We start from the raw sequence: 15,733 nt of genomic DNA, 5'->3' as shown, positions 1-15,733 counted from the left end.
TGAAGCTGCCAAACATCACTGCTGTTGTGTTTTGACACTGCTTCCTGGCATGCTCAAGACAGAAGGTCGTCAGACAGCTGAGGCAGGATCTCATGGACGAGGCTCAGCTCATAATGGAGCCTTCATCCATTGCCACCACCCATTCTGAGATCCCTCTCATGGGGAGCACCAGTCTGTACACAGAGTTCTCAGCTTTTGTTGTTAGTAACAATGCTACCCTGCCCTGGACGGTTCCTGTCACTGCTGGAGGAGAGAGACCATTTCAGATGATATCTGGTCTCTGAGGGATGAACGCTGGTTTGTTCCCATAGCAAAGCCTGAGAACTCAAGTAATATAGATAGATAGATAGATAGATAGATAGATAGATAGATAGATAGATAGATAGATAGATAGATAGATAGATAGATAGATAGATAGATAGATAGATAGATAGATAGATAGATAGATAGATAGAGATCCTTTACTTAGACATTGGCTCATGAGGTAATCCTTGCTACCTTTGCTACTACATTCATCCCTTTAAATCCACCCCCCATTTCCCCCCTCTGATGTGGGGAGACCACGTTTCCTGTCCAGCTGTTGCTGCAAAGCCTCGTGACTCCTCCGCAGCCACACCGCCTGCCAGAATAAACTACCATTCTGCTTTTTGCAGGATCATCGAAATAATCAATAAGACAGCTCCAGCTCATTCAGACTGCAATTCCCTCCCTACACATACACAAACATTTGAAGCTATGCCAGCACTGGAATCACTTGACTGGCTCGTGGTACAATGCAGATTAACCTTTGTTGATAATGTATAACATGGATACCAATCAGATTCCCTTTCATATCTGATTTTTAGGGCTGACTGTCCACACTGCTTTTAGCAAGTGTCCAAATGGGATCTGGCTCTGTTCAGACTGGGCCACATTATTGGCCAATCTGACAGGTTGCTGTAGCGACGACCTCGGGGTGAAGACGTCATCCATATTGCCTAGCGCGCATTGGCTCTCGTAGAGCGATGCCAACAGTCAAAACCGATCAGTATGTTCTGATGACTGTATGACTGACTGGAGCTGTTCAGACTGTTCAAATACGATTTGAAACGACCTCTCCAATGTGGTTCCAATCCAGTTTGTGACTGTTCAGACTACAAAATTGTCATCCGATTTCAATCTGGATGGGCTAAAAATTGGATTTTGCCTGCCAGTCTGAACGCACCCCAGCATTGCCCTTCCCAATGCTGGGCTGCGTCCCATGGAACTGTTCAGACATGATTATGGCCAGAACAAAGGAATAGTGAGAATGGAGCTGTAGTCCTGTTTCATCTGAGCCACGTTACTGTGAGGCAGGACAGTGTGACTGGCTGCAATTTCTTGGGAAAATCAGTGATATTGCCACGCAGGGCAGTTTAGGACGGGTACTCTACATCCAAACACGGCCCCATCGTCCCCCAGCCTCAGCAGCTAAATGTACTCTGATCCTTGTTCATGTTGTAGTAACAACTTTAATCCAGAATCCTCCCTCCCCATGCCAAAATCAGATTAGTGAAGTCAATTAAACTTGTTCCATAATCTCAGCACTCAGGCACAGTGGGTGCAGGGTTATCAATCCTGCAAAAAATGGGTTGGTTAATCTGAGAGGAATTACAGGCTCAGTATCTTGTTTTAGCCTGGAGATTGGATGTGATGAGCTATCCAACCTGTAGAACCTAAATACAAATAATTCCCACAGCCTTGCAAATAGAACAGATTTTAGTTTGAATTGAAGCTGTTTAAACTGCAAACCACTATTATCCTATAGACTCCAACCCTGCTTCATTTCCTGTTGGAGTTCTTGTATGCACAAATGTACAAACATTGTGGGAGAGACGGACTGAGAGAAAAAACAAATGAAAATCCTCTGGTTCATAGCCTGTGGGCTCGAGCTCCAATCCAGAACTCTACTTTATCATCCTTGAATGGTCGCATGAACACTGGAACAGAATCAATGTGCAAATCAAGATCACATCACCGAGAGAGACAGGACAACGGCAGGACCGAGTAACCCCAGAATAACCCCAGAGTAACCCCTGAGTAACCCCAGTCACCCTAGAGTAACCCCAGTCACCCCAGAGTAACCCCAGAATAACCCCAGAGTAACCCCTGAGTAACCCCAGTCACCCTAGAGTAACCCCAGTCACCCCAGAGTAACCCCAGAGGAACTCCAGAGTCACCCCTGAGTAACCCCAGTGTAACCCCAGAGTGACCCCAGAGTGACCCCAGAGTGACCCCAGAGTAACCCCTGACCCTGGCCATCCACCATTAAGGTCTTAGTGTTACCTTGTGGATGTTTAGTCACTACTTTGAAATCAGTCAAACACTCATCAGGTGAATGTTTGACAAGTGAGGCAAAGAAGGCCCGATGTGAAATGAGTAAGCAAATCACACATAATGGAACACACATTTATCAAATCAACAAACATTATGGGCTGTTGAGGAGCGTCACTTGGTTGACAGATTGAAGCTCCTACACGAGCGTTTGAGACTCAGATCATCTTCTGGATATATCACCTCACACACCGAGGGGAAGTTGTTCCACTTCTCTAAAGCTTAAAATTCGACACGTTGCTTTTAATGTTAGTCTATTCAAACTCCTTCAGAGAACTACTATAATCACTGCTCTTTGGAGATAGTTAGAGTGTGACTATCAAATGAATGAGACCTTGTGCCTTGCAGAGAGTAGGCCCTCATGATTCACTGTCAGCAAACCCTCTCTAGTACTGCTAAGTCTGCACGTCTGCTACCAGAAGGGATCAATACGAACAAATGTGAACGTAGTGAGAGGACTGCTGTTTAATATCGGACAGGGAAGGCGGAATGACTCAAATCAACTTCGCTTTCGCTCTGCTTACCCCAAAAATGGTATGAGTGGGAACCTGGACTCCTCAATAAAATCATTTGATTAGATCAGAACGGAACACGGAACATCAGAATGACAGCCTCTGCTAAAGCTGAACACTCCCACAGGGCTACAGCAACTTCTGGTAGAACTCACTAACGACACACAGCCTCACTGAGACACTGCATCGACATCATGACCAGTGTGTCCACGGCAACACCACTGAGTACCTGAGGGACCTCCTCACCCTTCACACGTCCACCTGAACCCTTCGGTCCTAGAAACATCCCCCCCAAAAAAATGAAAATAAAAAAACTACCTACGGCTCATGGGGGACTGGGCTGCCCCCCGACACGACTAGCTGTCCCCAGCTTTCCATCATGTCCTAGCAGCTTGTTGTGTCTCAGCTACACTGACTTTTAATTCACATTTTACTTCCTTATTTTATCTGTAACATTTTGAGATTTTAGTAAATGATGAGTTTGTTATGAATGAACTGTATTCATTCACTCATTCATTCATTCATTCATTCATTTTCTATACCCACTACGTCCTCTGTCGCTGGTCACGGGGTGATGGAGCCTAAACTCCACACAGAGAGGGACTCAAACTGGGAGCCGCCTTGCTGTGCGACAACAGAACCACTCCGCCTAAATAGAATCTATTATTTAGATAAATTATCTGTTATTATCTTTATTGATTTTTTCAGTATTGGTATTAGCATATCTGGCATAGAATCAGTATTATATTTTACAACCTGCAGGACATAACGCCCCCCCCCCCCCCACACACACACACACACAGGACAAATACTCTCTCTGCTGCAGATTTTGCTAGGTAAGAGCTATAAGGGATCAAAACACTATTTGAGCATTTTAACACACTAATAATACTTAAATAAGCCTTAAACCCAACAGCTGGGGATGGGAACCACATCAGGTAAGGAGATTTGAAAAGAAAAGAAAAGAAAATGGCATTCACGGGAGTCAACCCTATTTTCCTGTGTGTGTTTTTACCTTTAAATATTATTTATACCAGTGCCTCTGCTCCTCAGGCATTACATTGTTTTATGTGAATCATGATGCAAATAAAAACTGAACTGTGTTGTTTTTAGTGAGGTTTGAAGGTGACAGGAGCTGTTGGGCTGAAATGCAGCGTGAAGATGTAGAGTTTTGTAGAAGTCGCTTCATTATCGACTCACGCTGGTCATTAACTGAAAAACAACTGTAAGAAGATAAAAACTTCTGAACGTTTCCACCAATAAATAAATCTGAGTGGAGATTACTTTGAATGTGTAGTACGTAAGTAGGAATAAGATTTTCTTTGTTAACCAATATGAGTAAGAACGACACTCATGTCAGCATCACAGGCAGGAGAGTTAGAACATGAGATGGTTCGTAGGTGCTGTCAGGGTTGAGTCATTGCTAAGGAGCACACACACACACACACACACTAACACACACACACACTACCACGATGCTAGCCTCCATGTTCATGGGTCTTCCTCTGCTGACTTAGACCTCTCGGAGCCCTTCTGGGCTGCCTGACTAGAGGAACAATGCTGGGCATTTTTCCATCTCCAAAAAACAAAAACACACAAAGGATGTAAAAATGAATGGCGACGTCATCGTTTGAAGCTCTGTCAAGAGTCCCCGACGCCGGCCTCTGCTGCCAGCTTCTGTCATCGCGGCAGCATTTATCCCTTTGAGGGAGAGTTGGTGAGAAAGAACGGCGGGAGACGGACGCCCTTCTCAAATGAAAACTGTGCAAAAAAAAACGATAAATGAAGAGCATCGGACATACGACAGGGACGAGGGGCCGTTCTGAGGACAGGAGGACATGAGGAGCGATGGTGTGGACACGGACCGATGGGAGAGAAGGAAGGATTTCACCTTCAGCCCATGAAGCTGAAGCACATGTGAGTCAGACCTCGTCCTGATGCCCCCCCAGCCACAATGCAATTTTTCTCCATTTCTGATCACAGATTACGGGTGGTGATGTCAGCCTGTTCCATTATAGCAGCTGGCAGTTGTGCTATCTGTGCCACTTAGACCTAAGTGGACCTCCGTCTCCTTATGCAGCGCTGCACACGCGTGTTTCCTGTTAGGGCTGTTTGTGAAGCACAAACCATGTGAGGACAGAGCAGGGGGGGGGGGATTGATTCCCACCTTGGAAACCAGAGCACATTGCTCAGAATGGGGCATTGAATTTCACATCAGTGTTAAAATGAATTTTGAGACAGTAAACTAGGCTCGGTCTGTGGGCGTCACGTTTATACTGATTTACACAAATCTTCATCCACGGAACTGAAAATGATCAAATGCCAGGATGAAGCACTCAGAGGATACTCAGTAGACTGTAGGTCTGGTAGGAATCAGTCCATCCATCCACCAGCTTCATCTCAGCTGCTTCTTCTTCTGTGTGGGTGGTGGGTGTTACCAGAGCCCATCTTCAGGTGAGGGGTGGGGTGCACCCCAGACGTGTCACCGGTGCATCACAGCGCCACATGAAAGTCAAACAACTACTAGTGCACACACTCACCCCTAGGGGCAATTCACAACTCATCAGTTCACCTCAGCTGCACAGAACGTACACACAACATGTACAGAAAGGATTCGAACCCGGAACCTTCTTGCATTGAGATCACAAATAATATTTTTTTACACCGACGGACAAAAAAAACATTTTTTAGACCAACGGACCGTCCAACCAACAAAAAAAAAAATGTTTTAGACCGACCATTCAAAAAAAAAATTAGACCAACCGACTGACAGACCGTGCGAAAAAAAACCTACATTTTTTTAGACTGACCAACCGACCCACATTGTGCCGCCCTGAGAATGAAGACATCCTACCATCCTACCAGTATGGACCTGAAGAACTCTTCTGGTCTGCTGTGGGTTCGTTTAACGGCGCTCGCGTCAGTGAACCGCTGTGTTCTTTCACATTTTCAAGAGCATTTTTCCAACAGCAGCTTTTGTCCAGAGAGGATGTATCTGTTTGAAAAAAACTCTACTGATGTTTATTCATTACTTAAATGTGTTGATATCATTTGAGAAATCTACAATCCACTCACTAGAAAGTGAAATAATATCCCACGTCATTAAATACGTGACACCATCCAGCGGCGGTGTGACCACATGATGGGTCACACAGAGCAGTGCTTTTTCTTATATTTTCTTAAGATAAGGCAGATAACAACTTGAATGTCCAGTGTTAATACGATCTCACCGACACCATCTGGTCAGGTGACTAATAGACTTCACACAGACACATTATTGTTTCCCCTTCATAGGACCTAAATCTCATTTATAGTTCATTTATCTTATTCAAAGGAGAAGGAGAAACATCGTACCAATAGCGGATCTGTAATTATAAGCCTCTCAGCCAACAGCAGCAGCTGCTCTTCACCCAGAGAAAAGATTAAAACAGCTGCAGGCTCCACTGGAGAGAGCAGAAGAATGGACCCCTAGGAGGAGACCGACCACAGGGATGAATGTCAAAGGATACTGAGATCAGGAGTGGTGACCACAGTCTACATAAAGCACCAGAGACACTGTCAATATATCAAGTACATTGTGAAAATAGCAATGTTTGATGGCTGGTTTGTGTTCTAAAAGAAGGACATAGCCGTTAACATGTTAGCCTAGCCCAGCGGTTCTTAACCTGGGTTCAATCGAACACCAGGGGTTCGGTGAGTCGGTCTCAGGGGTTCGGTGAGTCGGTCTCAGGGGTTCGGTGAGTCGGTCTCAGGGGTTCGGTGAGTCGGTCTCAGGGGTCCGGCAGAGACGGAGGTCAAGACAAAACACTCGACACGATGTGTCGGGTGTTTTTGCCAAGCACACACGAATCACTGTGTACGTTTAACACGTCGTGTCAATTGGTGATGACACGCCCCCTTAGCCATCACTGGCTGCAGGTGATCACGTGACGCTACATCATTAGTCTACCTGTGCTACAGGGGATTTTGCGCACTCAGTAGTGGATTTCTGCCTGTCGTGATGGTACGTCATCTGATTGATTCTTAATATTTTAATTCATAATAACTATGTTGAGCAGAAAAAGAAAGTGGTCAGACGAACATGTGTAACCTGAATTTACCTGTACTGTCTAACAGAACGTGATGGGAGTCAGGGTTCTGCAGGATCTGAATGTCAGGTTGAGCAACTCCGGTCTGACACTGTCAAAAATAAAGGAACACTTCCTGAAGCTGATGGAAAACAACAGAAACAGACTTTGGTGTAAAATGACATCAGAGTAACACCTGTCAAGGTGAAGCCACGCATATCTGAACTGGTCTCTATGACAACAGTAGAAGTCACACTGATTTACAGGTAGGTCATTTCATGTCAGTTCATGCACTGTCCTGGTTTAGTTCTTTGAAAAAGGTGACATTAATGCACAATTCATTAAATACACCAATAAAACATGTACTTATGTCTGAAATTTAAAAAAAACAAACTTCTTTTTATTTATTTATTTTTTTTACTAAAGAAGGGGTCGGTGAGTGAGCATATGAGACCTGCAGGGTTCGGTACCTCCACCAGGGGTAAGGACCACTGGTCTAGACCCCACAGCTCTGTGCTCTGCTGTCTAGAACTGATCCAGGGCTGTTACAGAGTACTGCTGCTTGAACATTTCATTTATAGATCATCTATGTGTTCCTGTCTAACTGGGAATATGTGAGCCAAAAGCATTCAGTTGGAAATAAAATGAAAACACAACCACATTATTCTGTTTAAAACTGTCTAAAAAGCAGCTGTCATGTTATGTTCCTCAATTAAAATGAAGGTCTCTGGCTGTCAATGAATCAGTGAGTGGATGGAAACAAATCACACGATGCTCTATTAACTTTCTTCACACACACATATGGAGACGTATGAAGTGCAGCAATTCCTTCTGCTGCAAGCAGCATTCATATAATCTTTCATACATGATTTGAATAACAAGCATTTAAAGCAGTGCTGTTTGCATCCAGACTAGAATAGAGATACACACCACATTAAAAATAGAGTATCCTAAAGACAGCAGCAAGAGAAGGGGCCAGCAGTGTGTACTGTAGTAACCCAGCAGCACCAAGGGTGGACGTCTGAGATAAATGCTGTGTCTGTGACCTCTGAACTCATTAGTCAGGGGGAAACAACAGCGATCGGCTCTAGGAGTGACTGTTCTGGAAGAGCCAGACCCAAAGCAAGTCTGCAGTTAGCAAATTCTAAGAGGTTAGGGTGAAGGTTGTCAAAGCAGTAGCAGCACAGGCGAGTGTATTGGGGTGGGTTCCACGCCACACTCACACACACACACACCAAAAATCACGCCTGACGTCACATTTAACTACACACTTACAAATGGAACAAGAGTGCTTTTATTAAATGCAGTAATCATTCTTGTGTAATAATTCTTATGTATACCATTATTATTCATACAAACTCACTGTCCAGCATTTGGTTTTAGTCACATATGTACAGTATATGTAAGAAGACTGTAACACCAGCTTGACTCCATATATCTTTTTGGTTTCCCATCAGGTGGAGCACCAATCAATGGCTGCCACACTCAAACTGTGAAGCTACTTTAGTAACCGCAGCCTTTTGAAATACGGTGTTCTATTGGGTGAAACATTCCTGTCTTTGATGGCTGATGAGAGGATCTAGATAGGTGAAGGAAAGTGTGTCCCACACTGAAGGTACTGTTGCTATGAGAGATTCATTTCAACCAACAAAGGATGGACAATCCTCTCATGGAAATACCTTGAAGGACCTGATACCAAGTCAAGTCACACAAAGAAGATTCAGCTCTAGTCCTCAACCCCTGAAGCACCAAGGTGACAGCAGAACACTGTTCATAGTTCTATTTTAAGCTGGCTTGTGACACACTCTTGTCCTGCCCTGCTAGAAAATACTGAGACAAGAGGTGAGAGGCACTTATAGGTGTGTGTACATGCATCCAGAGAGGATTTACCCTTCATGTACAGGGTCCCGGGGGTGCGGGAACCGGTCCCAGCCAACCTTAACCCTAAGACAAGAAGAGAGGTGCACTGGACAGGTTGTCGGTTCAACACAGAGCCAGAACATTCTTTAGAATGCAGGAGGAAGGCAGAGCCTCTGAGGGAACTGATGATGTCAGAACACAAACTCCAGACACAAAGGCTCCAGGTCTGGTTCCACCGCAGTGACATGAGAACCACTAGAACATGTCAGGAGAGGGTCTGTTTTCAACAGGTCTACAACCCTCAGCTGGGGGTGTTTTGGGGGAAATTCTACACAATCTCCAAAGTGCTGGAACACACTGTCTGTAGGGAGCAGGGAAGGCATTTCACTTTCTATGTGTAGGGACTAAATATTTATTCACTTTAGAGTTAGAAACAGGGCAACACACACATCTGTATCACCCTTGGCCTTCTGCACAGCTGCACTACTTTTAAAATGTGTTTTACTTAATTCTATATTATTAATGCATAGTACTAGTAGTAGAAGTAGTAGTAGTAGTAGTAGTAGTAGTAGTAGTAAAGCAGTAGTAATAGTAGTAATAAAGCAGCAGCAGCAGTAGTAGTAGTAGTAATTCATTCTTCTTCCTATAATTATCATTATTTTTATTTTTATTATTTTTATTATTATTATTATTATTATTACTATTATTATTACTATTACTGTAGCACAGTGTGTAGTGTCTATTGTGCTGTCATGTGTTGTTGTTGAACCATCTATAGTGGCTGTGTCACTGAACACCCATACATCTTCTTTTTGGCCTTCAATATACGAGTTGTGTAAATTTCTGAAACAACTGTGGGACAATGTTCTGGTTTTTACTGAAACATATTCAATGACATCACAACTAACAGATGATCAAACCTCAACAAAAAGTATAAAAATAGAAAGGTAGTTGATGGAGATTTATTCCCTCTTTTCAACAAAGACTGAGGTCATCCTCCTCATCATCAAGGGAAGACGTTTGACCTTAAATTCTAATCAAATCTGTGCTTTTGACGTAAGAATAAATGCATCTGTCTGAGGCTGGAGCCACCCTGTTAGCAAACACTGTCCAACTGGCTGCTTCTCTCATTATATCTGCACTGAGAAAGATGTAGGAAAAATAATGAGCACCACAACTTTGAAACTGCTATATGGTGAAAAATGACTGATAAAATGAGACGTAAACAAGAAGACCGTTTCTGATCAGCTTACTACCAAAAAGATATTTTCGCAATAGAAAAACTATACCATGTCGACATCATGCTGTGTTTATTAGTCTTAATTGGTAAAGAAGAAAGAGCCACACGTGGACTGAATTTGCATGAACCTGTTTTCCTTAAAGAATAAAATTGTTATTGATTGGAGTCTCTGCTTAGTTTCCTTCCGTTAATCCTTCATTTCCTCTCCTGTGACAGTAGTGATTGAGTAGGCAGTAAACACTGCAGCCAGGAAAAGAATGAAGCTGATCTACAGTTTGTAAAGACACCATGAAAATCTCCACCTTCTCTCTAGAGAATGGATGGATGCTCCTCACAAATACGCTCCTTCATTCTGCTCCCCCATAGGATGGATGAGACCTTGTGGTCAGCTCAGGCAGTCAGCAGTGACGTCACACTGGGATGGAGCCTGGAGATGGCTCGGCCAATGACAACTAATATCTCAAGATGGTATTCTGTTCGGTTAGTTTGGTTTGAGTCGGAGATGTAGTAAAGGGAATGAGTGGCGATTCGCAGCAGATACTGAGTTCACACAGCCTCACGACGAGGATAGAGGTCAGGGAACAAATAATTCATCTGAGAATTACAGCAATATATTTATGTTCCAAGCTCAATCATTGAGTCAAGGTAGAGAAACAACAGAAAAACCCCAACCCTAACCCTGGACCACCATCATCTGAAGTCATTTAATTTACTCTACGTGTACTTATATATATTTATCTAAGACCTGTGCTTCACCATTAGTCTATGGTATCTCTATGACTATAGTCAATATGACTATTTCTATCATATGCTACTGTGAATTTTTTAGTTGGAAATATTTGCAATTAATTGGACATATTTCCTTTAAAGTTGTCATTCTGTTAAATTATCATCAAAAACAACAAGAAGAAAATGTCTGTTTTTTAGCATTTAGTTGGGTTGGGTTTTTCTCACTTTACTGGTGTGGTACTTGGAATTAGGTACTAATATTCATAAGTCTATTTTGGGGTATTTTACATTTGCTGCTGCTACAAAAATGCAATTTCTAATGAGACACCAGATATTCAGTAACACAGGAAGTGCTTTAAAAGAAGAAGCTGTTCAATAACCTCAGAGCAGCCTGAGAAAACGGATGGTCTCATTCTTGAACCCGGATAAATGGATTAATGAAGAACCGGGTGGAATGGACAGTGTGTACTGTGTGTTTCATAATGACTTCTGAGGGGGGACTCAACCAACAAAACCAAACAATGACGTCAGTATGTGGGGGTATTGCTGTAGTTGTGGCTGCCTCGTGTTACGTTATGTTGTGTTGTTCTGCGTTGTGTTGTGCTACCATGGCTGAAGATGCTGCTGGGTGTGGCCTTCCAGGCTGTCAGACCTGTGTCATGTGAGACCAGGTGTTCACAGGTTGTGGCTTCTTGTCCTGAACAACACACACAACAGCATGTTGTGTGTGAATCTTAGCTCTTAACATTACTGGCTCTGGAGTACAGACAGTATTCTTTACCCCCTCTTTATGACACTGAGTGCAGTAGTCAACCCCTTGTTAAGGTCTATTGTGACATACTGTACTCACTCTAGCCTACCTACCTACTTACCTACCTACTTATTGTTCTGAATTGACTGCTGATTAACGATATCCTGTTGTGTAAATAGCAACTACAGCACAATTTGGACTGCAAATTCTATCTGCCCTATCTACCACTCTCTCTCTCTGTCTCTCTTCCTTGCCCTGTCTCTACCCCCAGTATATTTCCTTTCCCATCCAATCTGTCAAGGCAGACACCCCCCCTCCAGAGTCTGAGTCCTGCCCGGAGTTTCTTCCTCAATGAGGGAGTTTTTCCCTGCCTCTGTCTCTTATGCTCTGGAGGGTTCTTTTGGGTTTCTCTTGTCTTTGAAATGTCTGCTGATGTGATTAGGTGCTATATAAATAAAGGTTGATTATTGATTGATTGATTGAATTATTGATTAACAGTGTTGTTTTCACCTTGTCTACATTATGTTGTATTCATTGTGTTGTCTACATAGTGTTGTCTACACAGTGTTGTCTAAATACTGTTGACTACATAGTGCTGTCTACATCCTGTTGTCTACATAGTGTTGTCTAAATAGTGTTGTCTACACAGTGTTGTCTACACAGTGTTGTCTACACAGTGTTGTCTACACAGTGTTGTCTACACAGTGTTGTCTACACAGTGGTGTCTACACAGTGTTGTCTACACAGTGTTGTCTACACAGTGGTGTCTACACAGTGTTGTCTACACAGTGTTGTCTACATAGTGTTGTCTACACAGTGGTGTCTACACAGTGTTGTCAACATAGTGTTGTCTACATAGTGTTTTATATATAGTGGTGACTACATAGTGTTGTCTAAATAGTGTTGACTACATAGTGTTGTCTAAATAGTGTTGACTACATAGTGTTGACTACATAATGTTGTCTAAATAGTGTTGACTACATAGTGTCTAAATAGTGTTGTCTACACAGTGGTGTCTACATAGTGTTGTCTACATAGTGTTGTCTACACAGTGGTGTCTACATGGTGTTGTCTACATAGTGTTGTCTACATAGTGTTGTCTACATAGTGTTGTCTACATAGTGTTGTCTACATAGTGTTGTCTACATAGTTCTCTAGGTTCTCCTTGTCTCATTGGTAGATACTAGAGCAGCTGCAGTGGTAAATGGAATGAACTCATCTTCATTCTAGCTGACACACACACACACACACACACACACACACACACACACACACACACACACACACACACACACACACACACACACTGAATCGGTGATTTATCTGGTATCTTTAGTATTTGCAGGTATCATGTCCAGTAGGTGTATCTGCAGACTGACAGCAGCAGACATGTGACCTTCATGCTCAGGCCTGGACACAGTGGAGCCCCAGCACTACTGGCTCAGTGCTGGGGGGACATAAGGGGGTCTGACTGCAGCAGGACCTTTCTCTGCATCACTCGTGCTGCTGAATCGGTTGATGTGCTTCTGTCATCAGGGATGCTGTGACAGTTACACACCAGTGACAGAATGCATGTTGTCTGACGTTCCATAACGACGAGGCCCAAGTCACTTAGAACAACAAACTTGGCAGCAATGCTGAAACGCTATTTTTAAAGCGGTTTGCAGAGGGAGAGTTTCTCCAGCTGCTCCCAGGTCTTCATCAGCTGATTATTTACACCTGCAGTGAGTATTTGTGTTACTACTGATGGGTAGAGGGTAGTACCACCAAGCACTGGAAACAACAACCCTACTGAATCCTTCCCCAATGCTCCTGAAACTCTTCCCTGTTGTCAATGTGTCCTATGGGACGTGAAGCATCACACAGACCAACACTGAACACACACTCTAAACGTTTACACACCATGAGTGTGTGTATCCGAGGACTGGGGGAATGCCTTCCGCCCACTGAGACTCCAGCTGTAACCAGAGGCGTCCAGGAACACGCTCGGCTTCATACATGTATTCAGTCTTGTATGGTATATTGGGAAACATGTGAAAGGAAGGTTTCTTATTGGTCAGGGCCTCAGGGTCTCTGTCTTGATTGGATGTTTACAGAAGCCAACCCCCCCCCCCCCCGTGTCATTCTAAAGGTCTGCTCTTGAATGTTAAACAGCATGAAGTGTTGCAGCGATCAGACACAGCTGCATCATCGCCCACATGGACACCCCCCGCCCCCCCACCGTGTGCTACGAGGGAAAGGGCTTCAGGTCTGGTGCCACGAACCAGACGTGTGTTTTGGAGAGGGTTGTGGGGGGGGGTTGTCACCCCGATGAAGACAGATGATGAGGCTGCACTGCTGTGAAGGAGTGAATCGAGCCCCCCCTCCATACTGACACTGACCTGATGGATGGGGAGGGATGCGGGACAGAGAGAGACGGGGTGGATGGACCTGTCCTTGGTGCTGAAACCTGGAGCCCAACAACCTCAACCTGGTGGGGGGGAAACACACCCACAGCAGCCACTTCCTGTTTGTGTGACACCAGAGAGCCCCCCCCCAGCCCCCGAGTCGTTCCACTGCTTTTTAGTCAAAGAACGTCTCAACAGGCTGATGAGTTTTTCCAAACACATCCTGTCCCAAGTAGGTTATTTGGCATTCTCATCACTGAGCTGGGGGGGGGGCAGATTCTCCAGCATGTAAGTCTGGCTGAGCCAAGTCCAAAAGACTCTCATTAAAGTACTCTGTACCCCCCCACCCCCCACCCCCAAAGCCCAGTCCGCAGGGACAACTGTTGTGGGTTGTCATGCTGTTTGCAGACTAATCATCTCCACACACACACACACACACACACACACACACACACACACACACACACACACACACACACACACACACACACACCGTCATGCTGTGTCTCATCCCGTCTGCTCCTCATCACGTGACACGGACTGAGCTGGACGCTGGAGTCCAGCTCCTGTCGTCCAGAACCGGGGGCGGTGGTCCTGGTCCGGGACGGACCCGCTCGGCTCAGACCGCGCGTCACCGGGGACGCGTCACCGTCCTCCTGTGGAATGTTCTGACGGGGGCGGGAAGTTTGGTCCGGATGACGTCACCGGTCAGGACCCGGAACACAAGCAGCGGGTCCGGGTCCTCACAGCCCCCCTCCGGGTCCTCACAGCCCCCCTCCGGGTCCTCACAGCCCCCTCCGGGTCCTGACAGCCCCCTCCGGGTCCTCACAGCCCCCTCCGGGTCCTCACAGCCCCCTCCGGGTCCTCACAGCCCCCCTCCGGGTCCTCACAGCCCCCTCCGGGTCCTCACAGCCCCCTCCGGGTCCTGACAGCCCCCTCCGGGTCCTCACAGCCCCCTCCGGGTCCTCACAGCCCCCTCCGGGTCCTGACAGCCCCCCTGACTTGAACACCGGGGTTAAACCAGCCCCCAGGTCCCCCCAGCGGCTGTCAGTGAGACACGAACCGGGTCAGCAACAGGTCCGGTCCCCCTGCAGAGGCAGCCCTCACCGAGTCCCGCCGCTTCACACGCGGGTTGGGGAGGACAGCAGCCATGACGCGAACAGCCCCCCGACACCGGTCCGGGTCTCGGGCACTGCGGAGACCGGGGGGTGTGGTGACTGCAGGAGGAGGCGCTGCATCCGGGGACCAGACCATCCGGACCCACACCGAGCCCGAACGGGTCGGACCGACGGCCCGTCTGTACAGAACGAAAATCAGGCACAAGACGACCTGACCCCCTCCCCGACAGCTCCGTGTTCTCCAGACACCCCCACTCGCCCCCCCACGCCGGCTCCTGCCCGCTCCTATGCGGCTGTTCAGCAGCGAACAGCAGCCTCATCAAATATGCAGGTAAAACAACAACAGGTACCAGACAGGACACGACATGGACACGACATGGACACGACATGGACGCGACATGGACACGACATGGACGCGACATGGACACGACATGCTGCGGTGCTGCGCTGAGGACTGACCTCCCAGTCTAACGGCTCCCACTCCTCGGTAAACATCCGGAGGGTTTCTCTTTCACTCCCAAACGCGGAGCGGACGCGGCGCCTCTGCGGGGGCAGCGGGGGGGTGCGGTGCCATTGCGCTTCAGCTCCGATCCTCATCAAACCCCCCGGAGGACGGGAACGGCGTCAGGAGGGGACGGCTTCGGCCACACGGATGAACACCGACCGGTTTACTGTCCAACATGTTCGCGGCGGCTGCAGCCAATTAACGCGGACGGC

At 46.1% G+C, this 15,733-nt stretch overlaps 1 protein-coding gene across 2 annotated transcripts in view; it reads right to left on the bottom strand.

The window, feature by feature from the left end:
• LOC137604196 (adhesion G protein-coupled receptor A3) overlaps positions 1–15,733 on the bottom strand; it is a 148,350-nt gene that overhangs the window by 34,225 nt on the left and 98,392 nt on the right. The gene's annotated exons all lie outside the window — the stretch shown is intronic.

This window comes from Antennarius striatus, chromosome 11 (assembly GCF_040054535.1).
Source record: "Antennarius striatus isolate MH-2024 chromosome 11, ASM4005453v1, whole genome shotgun sequence".
NCBI lineage: Eukaryota > Metazoa > Chordata > Actinopteri > Lophiiformes > Antennariidae > Antennarius > Antennarius striatus.
This window is presented reverse-complemented; position numbering and strand designations above follow the sequence as displayed.